At 42.6% G+C, this 15574-nt stretch overlaps 1 long non-coding RNA gene across 3 annotated transcripts in view; it reads left to right on the top strand.

The window, feature by feature from the left end:
- Positions 1-15574, top strand: part of LOC140916159 (uncharacterized) — a 158011-nt gene that overhangs the window by 11760 nt on the left and 130677 nt on the right. Inside the window, exon 1 of one of the 3 annotated variants that reach the window (XR_012160444.1) lies at positions 12802-13199. The exons of the other annotated variants lie outside the window; for them this stretch is intronic. This is a non-coding gene — a long non-coding RNA (uncharacterized LOC140916159). Of the gene's footprint in view, positions 1-12801; positions 13200-15574 lie in introns of those variants that run through there. 3 annotated transcript variants of the gene reach the window in all.

Here is a 15574-nt window from a genome sequence, read left to right as displayed (position 1 = left end):
TAAACATTCATATGCCCCTTCAGTCACCATTCCAGAGTACATGCTTCCATGCTGATGACGCTCATTTAAAAAAGTAATGCAATAATTAAATTTGTGACTGAACTCCTTGGGGAGAACTGTTATGTCTCCTGCTCTGTTTGACCCGCATTCTACCATATATGTCATGTTATAGCAGTCTCGGATGATGACCCAGCACATGTTCATTTTAAGACCACTTTCACTGCAGATTTGACAAAACACAAAGAAGGTACCAATGTGAAATTTCTAAAGATAGCTACTGCACTCGACTGAAGGTTTAAGAATCTGAAGGGTCTTCCAAAATCTGAGAGGGATGAGGTGTGGAGCATGTTTTCAGAAGTCTTAAAAGAGCAACACTCCTATGTGGAAACTACAGAACCCGAACCAACAAAAAGAGAATCAACCTTCTGCTGGTGGCATCTGACTGAGATGATGAAAATGAACATGCGTCGGTCTGCACTGCTTTGGATTGTTATCAAGCAAAACCCCTCATTAGCATGGACTTACGTCCTTTGAAATGGTGGCTGAAGCATGAAGGGACATGCTTTAACACATCTGGCACATAAATATCTTGCAACGCCGGCAATAACAGTGCCATGAGAACACCTGTTTTCACTGTCAGGTGACATTTGTAAACAAGAAGCAGGGAGCATTATCTCCTGCAAATGTAAACAAACTTATTTGTCTGAGCAATTGGCTGAACAAGAAATAGGACTGAGTGGACTTGTAGGCTCTTAAGTTTTACATTGTTTTGAATGCAGTTATTTTTTGTACATAATTCTACATTTGTAAGTTCAACTTTCATGATAAAGAGATTGTATTACAGTACTTGTATGAGGTGAATTGAAAAATCCTATTTCTTCTGTTTTTATAGCAGAAATATTTGTAATAAAAAATAAACAAAGTGAGCATTCTAAACTTCGTGTTGTGTTGTAATTGAAATCAGTATATATGAAAATGTAGAAAACATCCAAAAATATTTAAATAATGGTATTTTATTATTGTTTAACAGTTCAATTAATCATGATTAATTGTTAAACGCATGATTAATCACAATTAATTTTTTTAATCGCTTGACAGCCCTAATGCAAACTATTCACCCAACCCATCTTTAGCTGCAGAAAGCTGGCAAATCAAGCAAATTTGGTTTTTCATCTGCATTACAAAAATGTAGTAAAGAAAATAATATTTTGCTATTGCAATCTATCCCATTTGTGCCAGGGAAAGTTTTTTTACTTTGCAAAAATGAATATAATGTAAAGAGGATGGGCAAAAAAAAATTCTGTTTGTTGTGGTTCATTTTTGCAAGCAAAGCTATGCCACGTTATTAGTAATGGTCTCCCTGCAAATGGATAGTGTGAGCTCTCACCTATGTAAAGGAACATGTCAGAGAAAATACAATGTTCATATTGTAGAATCAAATCTGAAGAATACAGGTTTGAAAATTACTACCGCCGAGGCCCACAAGGCTGTTTGTCCTGAGATGCTGTGCTTGTGGTTAGTGGGGGCATACTATTGTTGTTCCAAATGAGATTAGATTTTTTTTTTTAAGTTGCATTTCTGTGGCTCTGGAGAATCAGGACTTGTATCCTGCAGGTAACAGCGTGATGAAAACTAGAGAGATAACGATGCAGCACTTTGGTTTTCTGAGGCAGACCTCCCAGGTAACTGCAGAATAGCATATGAAAAGAAAAAGTGTGTGTGAAGAATATAGGTACATGGCTTTTTGCCCAGAAAGGAGTTTAAGTTTTGGCTGAATACTGTCCTTCTGGAACATCTCTCCCTCCCCATTTATTAGTTTTTAGGTTGACACTTTTTGCTGAGATTCAGCAAAAGTTGTTGCTAATCAGGCCAGATCCTCATCTGACCAGCTCTATGAGATCAGTGGGACTATGTCAGTTAACACCAGCTGGTCCAATCACATTTATGTATTTTGGGTTTTTCCGTGGTTTATGAAAATCCCTTCTTAAATAAAACAGCAAAATAATGGACCATTTCACAGTGGAGAAAAGCATTGGTTTGGGTTTGTATATGCTTTGATAGTTACTATAAAGGCTTCATTGAATATTATTAGATCAAGTGCAGAAATTAATTAAGGCTTAGGGAAGGCTTTGATTAAATCCAGAGTAGTTACTGTACTTCCCACCTCAGTGTAAGTGAGAAGAGCCAGTGCACATTGTATTCCCTAGACTAAAGAATTTTCAAGTTCCATGTGGACAACACATTAATTAACTTCATTTTCTTCTTCTTTGCAACTGAGAGAGGTACCGGTTCTTGATACTCACTTGTAATTCTAAAGCCATAAACACAGTACTTAGGTAGCTTTCTCACTTATACAGAAGAATAGGAGTTACATTGTGTGACTGATAAATTGTTTTCCATGAGGATGAAAGCCTGCAGAGTCATACCTGACTATCATTATTTACCATATCAACTTTTGAGTGTCCTGTGTTTTGTCTCTGACAGATATATAAAATCTAAGTTGGTTCATTCTCCAACCTCATTCCCATCCATGAGTGGAGAAGATCCAAGAGGTGGGAGTGGTTGGCTACATTCATGGCACCATTCTTCTCTCTTCCAGACTACAGAGAACAGTCTGCAGTTCAAGGGTCTATAGTGAGGAATTGACTGGGTGGGCTGGGAGATGGTTACGGGGTTTGGGATGAAATTCAGATCAGTGAGGGGTTGTATCACCTCTTACCCTGTAACCCTGATTGCCTCACAATGCTTTCCTGGGATGCTCACTGTCAGCCTACTAGCACTCAGGTCAGACTCTGAGTGTCTGTGTGCTAAGCAGTCAGCCCTGGTTCAGCAACTCTGACCCCAACAGTCTGTCTACAACCCCACGCTGGCTTCCACAAGCCTTGGTTATAACCAGCAAAGCGACCCCAACACACCCCCAGTCCTGAATTTTGCCAAAACCAGATGTCCAGCCCTCTCCTGGAGAGTTCTGAGAAATAATAGGGTTCATTTGTTCCTCTTTATTAACAATAGGACATAGGTTAAGTAAAAAGTTAAAAGGGTTACAAGCCATTAAAAGTGAAAACATACATCTAAAAGTCTAAAAATCTAGCAAGGTATAGACTTTGTTCAAGCTGGTGTCCCTCACCTATTTTCCTTCTTCCCAGCCATGGCTGACTTTTCTGAAGCCAAGACCTTCAACAGAAGTACAAGGTGCTGGCTTCCTTTGTCTTCCTGGGTGAAAGATCTTTGCTTAAACAGGTTTCTCAACTATATTCAGTTTCCAGAGACTTCAGTCACCCCTTGATTGAAGGACCCATCTTTCTCAGCTTGCAAGAGCTCTGTTCTCTGTTGTCTGTCTAGTGATGGATACCAACGATGGCTTCTGTCTTCACTTATATCTTCAACAGTTCAGTTGCTTTGTTTCCAGAGGCAGGATGACCTCATGCTTCCCTTCCTGTGGGCTTTCCATCTACCTGTATGTAAATGAGGCTTCCAATGTTTTGATGCCAGCATCCTTAATTTACATGGGATACAGGTAAATAGCTGCCTTCTCACCTGTCTGGGTGAGACTTGTTTCTCCCTGTTTGGCCCTAGACTAGAAAATTGAATATCATTAAGTCTCCATATTTTCTCATAATACATACATTTCATTATATTAATCACCAGTGTGTCATTTGCTTTTAGAAAAAACCTCACTCTGTGTACACTTTTATAGTACAGTAATATTGTCCCCAATCAATTGATTCAATTGCTTATCAGTTCAGAATCTGCCCCTGTTTCTATAAACCAGTAACCCTTTGAAATGGATTCTTTGGAAACTAAAACTGAACCCAAGCTTCTATTTCCTGTAGAATGTTGGTGCCATGCTGTCTCCTGCCCCACTTGTTTGCTTAATAGCTTTGCTGACTCGATATGTAAAAATCGACCTTCATTGTCTCTACCTGATGAGCAGAGTGGTCAGAGAAGAAAATACACCTTCCTTTGTCTAAGGCTGACCTGTCTACCAACTTCCCCTGACATGCCTGGTTTAAACACACTTTAGTAATGAGTCCAGCATACACCAATAACTCTTAATACCCACCACGTAGATACATCACACAAGAATATTAATGATCAGTGAGTTATTTGTTTTCAAATGATACCTCACAAGACATATTTTGTACAAAGATTATTCAATAGCTGTAGGGTGCAAATACACAGGAGTTTATGATCACACCTCCCCCCTTACAAAGCTGCAGGAGGATTGGCTGACTCAGAGGCAGCAAGTCAGAGCCCTCTTTTCTGCACAAGGCATCTGTCACCGTATTTTCTTTCCCCTTTCTGTAGAAGAAATCTGTTTTGTCACCTTTGTCCGATTACAGTCTCAGGGACAGAATAGCAGTGAGTATCCATCATTTCATTTACAGAGTTGTTACAAACATTTCGCAGTGGCACTAATGACCAGTGTGGTATTAGATTTCAAACAAGGTATTACGTGTCACCGTTTAAATAAATATCATGATACCAGTGTGTGAGGTGTAGTGAGTAGGTAAGGCCTGAGAAGAGTTGCTGACACAGCGTGGTGAACCACAAATGGGCCTCTGTGTCACGGAGATGAATGGGGTTTGCCAAGGGTACAAAAATCTTCCTCCTTCCTGTGAAAATAAGCAAAAATGATATTACAGTATGAGGCCATGTTATCTTTTCTCCAGTTTTTGACCATCTCTAATTCCCCACCACTCTGAAGCACCACGTGCAGCAGCTGCCCAGGGATGTCCTCTGGAATATACCTCCCTTCCAGCTGGGCAGCTGAGACCTGGGGCTGGGGACCAGAGCCAGTGTGAAGATCCTGTGGGCCATAGGGTTGGAGAATGTGTCCCTCTGCCTATTCCAAGGGGTTTGTGAGCAATGCATGGTTTTCATGCAGCTACCTCTGCTGCTGTTTGGTGGGTATAGAGTGTGCCATTGGAGGATCTGTTCAGCATAACAATAACACACTTGCAGAACAGCACATTGTCTGTGGCTAATTGACAAACTGACAAGTAATATTATTGAACAAGAGCCCAATGTCCCTTGCTTGTCATCCTTTCATACTGAACAAAATGTTGAAGTCTAAAGACAAAACCAAAGAATTTGCAGATACCCCTGAGAGCCAGCCCTGTACTCTTACCTTCTTACTCACTGTTAACTTAGGCAAAGCTCCCTACCAGTGCTTTGCATGAGTGTGCGCTGCAGGACCAGACTCAGACTCAATTCTATAGTCTCTTTCCCTATCAGACCAAACTAAATGCGTCTTACACCCAGCTGTGGTGGTGGTGGGCGGGGGGAATATGCATCTCAGGGTAAATATTGTAATCATTCTTTACATTAACTCAAGTATAAGGATAAGGTATTAGAAAAATGGTGTTTTACATGTGTAAAGTCATCACTTAGGCATGCATAGGTGAAAAAAATACTTTCACACACAGAACTAGAGACCACATTTTAAAAATGTGACTTTAGCTGAAAACTGCAGAATTAAGGTACAGATGATGTCAGTTGGCAGGGAAGTAACGTTAAAGGAAGAGAGGTGCCTGGGAATGGAAACTGCAGAAGAGCCATGACGCAGTATTGACATCTGCAATATTAGAGAAAACGTTTCAATTATTAAATTTAACTTGCAAACTCAAGTCTATATTTCTTTATCTAGATTTTGCTTTATCAGTTTCCTTTTGTTACTTCTACAATACAGTACATTGGTTAGTTTGGGTCCCAGTGGGTTGTGTTGTTGCTTGTTGAGTCTACAAAAACTCCAGTAAAGTCAAGCTTTTGCCAATATTTTTTCTATGTCGTACTGCTGGCTTCCAGCTTAGAAATGTCTCGATCTTTCATTATGAAGAAAACTTTGACTAGCTTAGGGGCCCAGTTGCATAGTTCACTCTTTTTTTGTTGAGTAAGATTTTTCAAATGCGTCATCTCTTTCCTAGACCTTTCCTCTACCCCTTATCCCTTGCTGTGGTTTATTCGAAACTTTCTTGCTCTTCAAACAAATCAAAACAAGGAAGTCTAAAACACATCCTATTACACATGTCTTTACACCCAGCTTTTCCTCCTTGCCCCCCAATAAAAATAAACTAAAGTGCCTTCTACTTTTTTTAAATGTAAAACTAGAAAAAATCTAAGGCCAAGATTTTCACAAGCGACTAGTAATTTGGGGGTTCTCAATTTTTGGGTTCTAAACTGAAGACCTCTAAAAGAGGTCTTTTCAGAAAGCGTTGGTATTCAGAAAGCACCAAACACCCACCTACTCAAAATTGGACCCTTTTAAAGTCTCTCAAATTGAACACAAAAATAAAGAGGGGAAAAGATGAGTATGAGCTTCTTTGGGCATTTTTCAGAGGTTTTGGCCTGACTGCTTAGATGATTTCCTCCTTCAGTTGATCTGCTTGTAAAAATTGTGAGCAGGGATGATCACGTGGATGAGATCAGTTTGAAAAATTTGTCACAACAAATGGCGATTCCATTTGACCATCCTCTTCCACTGTTGCTGTGATGTGCAACACAGTTACTGTGGTGTGCAACATGTGTAACCAATGATCCCAAAATGAGCAGCGGTGTTTCACAAATGAAAAGTGGCTGGCTTAGCACCATTTACACACACAAAAAAAAAAAGGACAAGAAAAAATGTCTAGCTTCATTTAGAGCTGCTGTGAACATTTGTTTTCTGTGATTTCACAAACACCAAAAATTGTATGTATTTATTTGCAAAATTTAAAGGACTTAAAGTTATTCACAATGTAGCATAAAAGTACTCAAAAGTCCATTTTAATTAAAAATGTATACTAGCCAAGCAAAGCAAGATGGCAGTGATTTGTAATTAGAACTGGTCAAAAACGGGAAGGGCAAGGAGGGGGAGGAGAATCCCTGAAAAAATTGAAAACTATTTTTTAAAGGAAAGTTCAAAAATTTCTTCTTTTTATTAATCCACATTTTTGAGGTTTTTCTTTTTCTCCATTTTGCCACTGAATAAAAGGAAAATCAGGAAAAAAGGGAAACAATTGAGATAGAAAGCGAAACATTTTTCAAAAATTTCAAACAGTTACAGTTGTTTGACAAAATAAACTAATTTAAAAAGGTCAGTTCTCTTTCTAGGCAGTTCATAAAGATAGGTGGTAAACAGGATCAAAAAAGGATATGGTGGGATATTTATCAGCCTTTAATAATTTAAAAAAAAACCCCAAACCTTTGTCGGGCTTGTCCTCGACCGTCCCTTCACAAGTGCAAGTTGACACCACACCATTCTATTTTGTTGCGAGCACGTTCTTTCCATTTCTTACCAAAGAGTTTTGTCATAGGATCCGCCCAGCGTGTTTTCGGTCTGCCCAGTGGTCGCTTGTGGTCTCTGGGGATCCAGTCACTGAGGCGGGTTGTCCCCCTATTTTCTTGCCTGTGGACTACATGACCTGCCCATCTTCGCTTTGTGTCGTACATCGCTTGCGCTACATCGGTCACCTCTGTACACTTTATGATCTCCTCATTCTGTACATGATCACGGCGTGATATCTTACACATTCGCCTTTCCATTGCTCTCTGGGTGACAGCGAATTTTTCTTCCTCCGCTTTCATCGTTGACCAGCTTTCTGCTCCGTATATCATTGCTGGAAGAACAGTGGAGTTAAACAGTTCTTTCCTTTTCTTCATGGGCAGTTCATCATCCGTTAGAGACATCTTTATTTTGTTGAAACTTTCCTACTCTGCCTTACGCCTCTTACTGCATTCCCCATTGAATGAGTTGTCTCTGTTCAGCTGCTGACCCGGGTAAAAATATTTGTCCACCTCTGTTTCTTTCCCGTTTACAGTGATAATTCCTGCTGTACAATCCTCATTCCACATCCACTTCATCTTCAACGTGCTCACTTCCAACCTGATATCCGTTCCAGTAATCAGTAATAATTTACAAATATTATTTAGTAGTTCAACATCATCTTGTCTTTCAGATACAGAAAATAGGAATAGAGTTTGAGAGGTAGTATGACTTGCAGGGTGTAATGGACAGGCGCTTAGGCAGACTGGGCTGGCAGTCACAGCTGTGCAAAATTCTGCCCACCAGGGGCAGTAGTCACGAGGCTTGAGCTGGGGGAATTGCAAGAGCCAGGTTCTGTAAGCAACAGTCAGGCCAGTGTCAGAGACCAGAGGCAGTAGCAGGCTGGAATCAGGAAGTGAGAGTCAGGGTCACTGTCAGGCTGGAGTCAGAGGCAGTATGAGGTTAAACTAAAGAGGCAGGAATCAGGGTCAGAGTCAGGCTGGAGATCAGGAAATCAAGCAGCGTCTGCCATTGCAGCAGCCAAGGTCTGTGTGATTGCCCAGAAAATTTCCTGGGGCAACCTCTCGGGCTAAGAAGGGAGCTGCAGGGTACTGTCACAGTTAGGGTTGCCAAGCCTCCAGGATTGTCCTGGAGTCTCCAAGAATTAAAGATGAATCTTTAATTAAAGACTATGTTGTGATGAAACCACTAGGAATACATCCAACCCAAATTGATAACCCTAGTCACTCTGGGTCTCTTGGATGGCACTTCCTGTGGTGCCTACTCTCCACAGTGGTCCTTGGCTGTGCCTTTGCATGGCCTCCTGGTGGCACTGTGGGAATATCAGCTGTGCTGGGCTCTGGGCCCTGGGCCCTTACACAGGGGAAGAGTGGTTTAATGGTTTTGGACTAGGAATGGGAGTGATATATTGGCTGTATTGAAATCAATGGGAAAACTCCCACTGAATTTAGTAGGGCCAAGATTTCACCCCTGGGTTCTAATCCTGGCACTGCCACTGCCTTGGACTTTAGGTATATACACTAGAAGCACTACAATGGCACTTACTACAGCGATGGAAGGAGTTCTTCCATCACTGTAGTAAACCTACCTCTCTGGGAGGTGGTATCTGTGTCAGTAGAATTCATCCTTTGACCTAGCAGTGTCTACACCAGCACTTAGGTTGGCTTAACTACATTGCTCAAGGTATAAAATTTTTCACAGCCCATAGTGATATACTTAGGTCAACCTAACTTGGTAGAGTAGACCAAGCTGAAGTTTGCCACCTATAAAAAGGTAAAGACAATATTTACCTTCTTAATGCACATCTTAATACATGTGAGCAAGAGTCTGCAGGATCAGAGATTGTAAAGTGCCAATACTGGAAACCATGGCTTTGTCTTAACTAGGAAAAATGGTTGAGTTTAACTTGGGATTAGCTAGTGTAGGTGGAGCTCAATGGAAAAGGTGGAGACAGAACATACAGCCCCCTGATTTGCAGACTTGTACTTAACCCCCTCCACCCTGGAGAGCTCCCTCTCCTCTGACAACTTATTCAACATTTTTAAAAAATGTGGATTTTCACATAAAAATGACATTTAATTCAGACAGTGAAAAACATTTTCCATGAAATGATATATGACTTCGATAAGTTCACAGAAATTTCATGAACTCAAAACCAGGTAAAATTTTAATTGGTACGGGGGATGGGGGAGGAACAAGACATTTTCTTTTCCTTTATACATATTTCACTCAGATCTAGTTTTTATTTCACTTACAACAGTTTTCACACAACTCTGTTCTCAAAGGCTCCCAGCCTGTTGTTTGGTGCAGCAATTACGTTTCCCTAAGTTGTAACATAAATAAGGAAAATCTTTCACTGTGTTGTTTTTAAAATTCTAACTACCTTTGTAAATGATGATGTGATTGCATTGTGCAACCTAATGCTGACCTATATTCAAGGGAGCCCTCTCCCCCCACCAAATAACTGTGTACCCGGGAACTAATTGTGAGGTGACTTCATAACTGAAATGTTATCTCCACTGGGGACAGTAGTACTAATGGAAATTTTTTTGCAGACCCAGTTAATCAGCTGTGACACCACTCCAGGCAGTCTATGTTTTGCAGGTTGGTAAACATAATGCATTTGGGAACTGACCAGACTCTGCAAATAAGCTGTGTTGTTTGAGCAATCCCCACAGGTGGGGACATCGCTAATATGAAGCCATGCTGTGAAACAGCTTTAAGTATGTTTGGCAAAAAGGTTTACAAATATTCATGGTCTTGCAACCTTGGGCTTTGAATGTGTCAGATTTTATAAGCTAAGCCATGTTGGGTCTAATCATGGAAAAACTTTCAAGAAAAACACAGGTGCTGCAGAAAGCAATATTGGTGATTCAGTAAATGGGAGTTTTCCTGATGGGGTGGTATTGAACCAATGCCCCAGTCTGGTTATAGGGGATATATGACAGTATAGAACATACGACTTGGCAGGACTGCGGGGAAAGGAAGAGAAGAGCTAGCTAGAAAAAAATACTGTTCTTCCCCTAATTTAATCACTCATGATCAAACCAGGTAACCAACTGGATATGGGTTTAAATTACTAAGGAGGAAGTTTGTGACCTCTCGTTTTCTACTAGTTTTATGCTTCCCAAAAACATAATTTGAGAATTTTGTAAAACCTGTAACTCCACAAGGTTTTCCCATCTTGTCACGAAAGAATTTACATAAGAGTGTCGATTGACCCTGATATCTGAGTTATATTCCACCTTGAGTGCTTGTCCTCAATGTAAATTCCTCTTGCAGTTCCATTCACTTCCAAGCCCTGCACATGTGGGATGAAGGGCAGTAGCTACATATTCCTTCCCTGGCATGCTTATTTCTTGAGGTTTGGTGGAAGTGGTCACCGGTGCCTGTCTTCAGCCCCTCCATTGGGGTTGGTCTTGTACAAAGTCCCACAAGGCTCAATCTTCCAGCTTCTCTCCTGTGATGAGGTAAATGCTGTATTTAATACTGGACAAATTCAAGGTACTAGTACTGATCTTTAAAACATTACATGTCCAAGGACTTTACTACTTTAGAAACTGCCTCTCCATCAGTGATTTCCTAATGAATATGAACTCAGTGGTGAAACTAGGGTTGACAGAGTTCAGGGGGAAATTGGCAGAAAAGAATTCTCAGGGTTTCAGCTGTGGACCATTCTAGCAGAGGAAATGAGAATGATCCCAAATCCAATCATATTCATAGCTAAATGGAAAAATTTGCACACACTTGTTTCCCCCTAAAAGTAGGACTAGTTTGAAGTTAAGGGAGAATAAAGTAAGAGGAAGAAATATTTTTTTAAAAATCTAAGCAATGGCAGCTATTGAAGTGTAGAGCACATGTTCATCCTGCATGATCTATTGTTATGTGATTCTTTATTATTTTGCACTTAGATTTCACAATGATTGGTGCATTAGACATGCCTAGATAAACACAGGTGTGATGGCTCAGAGGTGAGTTCAGCAGAGCTCTTTCCCTCACTGTGATGGGGCATCTGCCCCACACTGGCTGGTAAGAGGTTAATGAAGCCCTAGGGAGGCTGTGTAGAAAGCAGCCAATAGGAGAGGGGCTGTGAGGAGCAGCCAATCAGGGCCAGGCAGGCCCATATCAGAAGAGCTGCAGGGAAGAGAAGGTTTAGTTGCTCCCTGGAGCTCAAGGAGGGAGGACAGGCTACCTTGCAGGAGGAGCTGAGCCGGGCAGGATCAGGGGAGTGAGAGTAAGCTTCTGGCTGACTGCCAAGACTGGCATGCTGAGGCCCTGAGACAAGGGCAGGGAAGTTGCTGGGGCTGCAGGGAACCAGCCCAGGGAAGTAGACTGAGAGGTTGGGGGAGACGCAGAGCATGGTTGCCATCTACAGGGTCCCTGGACTGGGATCCGGACTGAGTGGGGCCCGGGTCCACACCTCACCCCAACTCACCACTGAGGAAATGGCTGGATCGTTGGACTGCGGTACATTCCCCTAGATGTGTGTGTGTGTGTGTGTGGGAGGGAGCACAGAGTGTGGCACAGCTGGAGGCCTGTGTCCTGAAAAGGATACTGTGGTCCTTAGAGCGACACGGGTCCAGGACTAGAACTGATGGCAGGTGAGACACCACTGAAAGTAGAGATGATATGCAAGATGACCAGCAGGAGGTGCTAGCATGGTAAGTCGCACCCCGTCACACCCTCTCTTTCCCCTAGGCAGTGTTTTCAAGTGACAGACCTTTACCCACCCTTCTCTGGTTCTCATGGGGGACTTCAATCACCCTGACATCTGCTGGGAGTGCAATACAGCAGTGCACAGACAATCCAGGAAGTTTTTGTAGAGTGTTGGGGACAACTTCCTGGTGCAAGTGCTGGAGGAACCAACTAGCGGCTGTGCTCCTCTTGACCTGCTGCTCACAAACAGGGAAGAATTGGTAGGGGAAGTAGAAGTGGGTGGCAACCTAGGCAGCAGTGACCGTGAGATGGTCGAGTTCAGGATCCTGATAAAAGGAAGAAAGCAAAGCAGCAGAATACAGACCCTGGAGTTCAGAAAAGCAGACTTTGACTCACTTAGGTAACTGATGGTCAGGATTCCCTGAGAGGCTAACATGAGGGTGAAAGGAGTCACGGAGAGCTGGCTGTATTTTAAAGCAGCCTTAGTGAGGGCACAGGAACAAACCATCCTGATATGCAGAATGAATAGCAAATATGGCAGGTGACCAGCTTGGCTTAACAGAGAAATCTTCGGTGAGCTGAAACACAAAAAGGAAGCTTACAAGAAGTGGAAACTTGGACAGACGACTAGGGAGGATTATAAAAATATTGCTCAAGCATGCAGGGATGTAATCAGGAAGGCCAAAGCACAATTGGAGTTGCAGCTAGAAAGGGGTGTGAAGGGTAACAAGAAGGGTTTCTACAGGTATGTTAGCAATAAGAAGAAGGTTAGGGAAAGTGGGACCCTTATTGAATGGGGGAGGCAACCTAGTGACAGATGATGTGGAAAAAGTTGAAGTACTCAATGCTTTTTTTGCTTCCGTCTTCACAGACCAGGTCAGCTCCCAGACTGCTGCATTGGGCAGCACTGTATGGGGAGAAGGTGAGCAGCCCTCAGTGCTGAAAGAACAGGTTAAGGACTATTTAGAAAAACTGGACGTGCACAAGTCCATGGGGCTGGATGCAATGAATCCAAGGGTGCTGAGGGAGTTGGCTGATGTGATTGCAGAACCATTGGCCATTATTTCTGAAAATTCGTGATGATCGGGGGACATCCCGGACAATTGGAAAAAGGCAAATATAGTGCCCATCTTTAAAAAAGGGAAGAAGGAAAATCCAGGGAACTACAGCCTCACCTCAATCCCCGGCAAAATCATGGAGCAGCTCCTCAAAGAATCCATTTTGAAGCACTTGGAGGAGAGGAAGCTGATCAGGAACAGTCAAAATGGATTCACCAAGGGTAAGTCATGCCTGACAAACCTGATTGCCTTCTATAATGAAATAACTGGCTCTGTGGATATGGGGAAAGCGGTGGACATCATATAACTTGACTTTAGCAAAGCTTTTGACATGGTCTCCCACAGTATTTTTGCCAGCAAGTTAAAGTATGGGCTGGATGAATGGATAGAGATAAGGTGGATAGAAAGCTGGCTAGATTATCGGGCTCAGCAGGTAATGATCAATGGCTCAATGTCTAGTTGGCAGCCGGTATCAAGCGGAGTGCCCCAAAGGTTGGTCCTGGGGCCGGTTTGTTCAAAATCTTCATTAATTATCTGGATAATGGAATGGATTGCACCCTCAGCAAGTTCGCAGATGACACTAAGCTTGGGGTGGGGGGGGAGAGGTAGATACGCTGGAGGGTAAGGATAGGGTCCAGAGTGACTGTCAAGGTTCCTTCCCCACTCTGAACTCTAGGGTACAGATGTGGGGACCTGCATGAAAGACCCCCTAAGCTTATTCTTACCAGCTTAGGTTAAAAACTTACCCAAGGTACAAACTTTGCCTCGTCCTTGAACAGTATGCTGCCACCACCAAGCATTTTAAACAAAAAACAGGGAAAGAGACCACTTGGAGATGTCTTCCCCCAAATTATCCCCCCAATCCCTACACCCTTTTTTCCTGGGGAAGGCTTGATGATAATCCTCACCAATTGGTACAGGTGAACACAGACCCAAACCCTTGGATCTTAAGAACAATGAAAAAACAATCAGGTTCTTAATAGAAGAATTTTAATTAAAGAAAAGGTAAAAGAATCACCTCTGTAAAATCAGGATGGTAAATACTTTACAGGGTAATCAGATTCAAAACATAGAGAATGCCTCTAGGCAAAACCTTAAGTTACAAAAAGACTCAAAAGCAGGAATATACATTCCCTCCAGCACAGCTTATTTTACCAGCCGTAAACAAAAGAAAATCTAATGCATTTTCTAGCTAGATTACTTACTAATTTAACAGGAGTTGGAAGGCTTACATTACTGATCTGTTCCCAGCAAAAGCATCACACAGACAGAGCAAACCCTTTGTTCCCCCCCCTCCAGATTTGAAAGTATCTTGTCCCCTCATTCGTCATTTTGGGTCAGGTGCCAGTGGGGATACCTTAGTTTCTTAACCCTTTACAGGTGAAAGGGTTTTGCCTGTGGCCAGGAGGGATTTTATAGCACTGTATACAAAAAGGTGATTCACCTTTCCTTTATATTTATGACAGTGACCTAGACAAATTGGAGGATTGGACCAAAAGAAATCTGGTGAGGTTCAACAAGCACAAGTGCAGAGTCCTGCACTTAGGATGGAAAAATCCCATGCTACAGGCTGGGAACTGACTGGCTAAGCAGCAGTTCTGCATCAAAGGACATGGAAGAGAAGCTAGATATGAGCCAACAGTGTGCCCTTGTTGCCAAGAATGCTAACTGCATATTGGGCTTCATTAGAAGGAGCATTGCCAGCAGATGAAGGGAAGTGATTATTCCCCTCTATTCGGCACTGGTGAAGCCACATCTGGAGTATTGCATCCAGTTTTGGGCCCCCTACTACAGGAAGGATGTGGAAAAATTGGAGAGAGTCCAGCGGAGGGCAGTGGAAATTATTAGGGGGCTGGGGCACATGACTTAGGAGGAGAGGCTGAGGGAACTAGGCTTATTTAGTCTGCAGAAAATAAGAGTGAAGGGGGATTTGATAGCAGCCTTCAACAACCTGAAGGGGGGTTCCAAAGAGGATGGAGCTAGGCTGTTCTCAGTGGTGGCAGATGACAGAACAAGGAGCAATGGTCTCAAGTTGCAGTGGGGGAGGTCTAGGTTAGATATTAGGAAAAGCTGTTTCACTAGAAGGGTGGTGAAGCACTGGAATTGGTTGCCTTGGGAGGTGGTGGAATCTCCATCCTTAGAGGTTTTTAAGGCCTGGCTTGACAAAGCCCTGACTGGGATGATTTAGTTGGGGTTGGTCCTGCTTTGAGTAGGAGGTTGGACTAGATGACCCCCTGAGGTCTCTTCCAACCCTAATCTTCTATGATTCTCCCAAACTGGAACCCTACTTTAAACTGGATCACCAGGACATAAGATCCCCTATTCCCACTCTATGGCCATGGTTATAGGGTGATCGGAGCCTCACACCCACTTGCAGTCCTTCATGAGTGAACCCCCTGAAAGGACAGATTTCATTGTCTTCACCTCTCTCTGGGTGGAACCCCACCGTTCTACCACTCTTAGACTTGATCCTGGAGTGACATCCCTCCTGTTTCTAGCCATGTTAACCCGACAGACCCAATTTCTCTCTGGAAGCCTGTGATCAGTGGCAAATTAAAGTGATTCACAATAGCTCCTTCCAAACAAACATATTGTC

This window comes from Lepidochelys kempii, chromosome 1 (assembly GCF_965140285.1).
Source record: "Lepidochelys kempii isolate rLepKem1 chromosome 1, rLepKem1.hap1, whole genome shotgun sequence".
In the NCBI taxonomy this organism is placed as follows: Eukaryota; Metazoa; Chordata; order Testudines; family Cheloniidae; genus Lepidochelys; species Lepidochelys kempii.
Note: the sequence above shows the minus strand (reverse complement) of the source record. Positions and strands in the feature narration are given on the sequence as shown.